Consider the following 1,554-nt stretch of genomic DNA (forward strand, 5'->3'; position numbering starts at 1 on the left):
CCCATAAGAAGAAGGGAAGGGGGAGCACTATGGTAATGGTATACATCTTTTGAAACCTCAAAGCTCTACCTCAGGACACACATCCTCTACCAATGCCATGCCTCCTAATCCTCCCAACACAATCTCGCCAATTGAGGAGCAAAGTATTCAAACATATGAGCATACGTGAACCTTTCTCATTCAAACAACCATAGTTTTGTAAGTCATATTGCAACATAAGGCACGTACTATGTGCAAGGATCAACAGATCTATTCATTAGTGGGAAAACTTCTAAGAGTTAATGTTAGAAACTCACAGACATTGATTTTTTTATGCTGTTAATGTCTTAACCATTTTACAATGTTAACCATGCAGCAAAACCAAATGCTTTTGTGGAACTCCACACATCAGGAACCGTGGCCTATCAGATAAGGCCTTTTAAATAAATATCCTCTGAGAAAAATAATGAAACTGCCCCTAGAAGTGTTTCCAGAGTGAGTGTTTTATCACATCTTCTTCAGTGGGTGGAAGAGAAGAGAAAGACTATGTCTATGTTCAGTGTTATGAACTAGCAATGTCTGAAAGACGACTAGCTTTGCATTCTCTGAAATAGCTAACCTGAGAAGTCCACCTGTCCAACGCCAGAGCACTCAAACAGGGGACTAGCCTGAGACATCTACCAGATTGGCATCTTGCAGGATCCATTGTTTTCCAGGTCCAGGAACAACATAGAGATTTTTACAAATACAGCTTGGCCAGGGCAGGAATGTGCCCATGAAAAAGGCCCCTGGTATGGGGACATTGGGCTTCCTTGGCAAGGACTGAGCCCAAGATGATAACCACACTTGTGCTGTAGGGCCTGGGCAGAACAGCAGAACTGACCCTGAATGTGGGGCTTGCAGGTGAGCCTACCTGAGAGGGTATAGATGTGGCAATACTAGGCTTGTTCCTTGTCTGCTATGTCATGATACCTTTAAGGGAGAGATTCCCTCCCCTTCCCCTTTGTCCTTGACATAGGTAGAGGGCAGAAAAGTTGGCCACAGCTGCATCATGATAACAAAAGAGCTGGCCTTCAGTCTCACCTTCCGCAGTACTTATTGTGCAAGCCATTTACTTCACCATTGCAGCACAGTAGAACTGGTCCTAGATTTGGGGGTTGTGGGTGAACCATCCCAAGTGGTTGAGATCATTACATTCAGCAGGCTGAGCAGCTCATATACCTCTCAGGCCTATATCGAGGGCTTTGAAATGGCCAACATGATCATCTACAACATAATATGAACTGCTGGAGTACATGAAGGAGCCTGTCTTACAGATCCAAGACTATATGGTCTCCATAACACAGAACAACAACAGGATATCCAAGAGGAGTCCCAATAAGGTTCCAGCAATAATAATAATAATAATAACAATAATAATAATAAAAACAGATGCCATAGGCTTCTTATTAGACCAATGTACCACTGCAATAAAGATTTACAATCAAATAAGTGTGGTCAAAAGAATATGCTAAGGAACTCACTATGATATACAACAACTTGTACAATGAAATTTTTTTCTGTTGTTAAAATTCT

The 1,554-nt window shown here is 42.0% G+C and overlaps 1 non-coding gene across 1 annotated transcript; it reads left to right on the plus strand.

Annotated features, from left to right (window-relative positions):
* The first annotated feature begins 450 nt into the window (after positions 1-450).
* On the plus strand, positions 451-582 carry LOC116084019. The gene has a single exon (XR_004115994.1). It is a non-coding gene; the product is annotated as a small nucleolar RNA SNORA17 (small nucleolar RNA).
* Positions 583-1,554: the final 972 nt, after the last annotated feature.

Source organism: Mastomys coucha, unplaced genomic scaffold (assembly GCF_008632895.1).
Source record: "Mastomys coucha isolate ucsf_1 unplaced genomic scaffold, UCSF_Mcou_1 pScaffold8, whole genome shotgun sequence".
In the NCBI taxonomy this organism is placed as follows: Eukaryota; Metazoa; Chordata; class Mammalia; order Rodentia; family Muridae; genus Mastomys; species Mastomys coucha.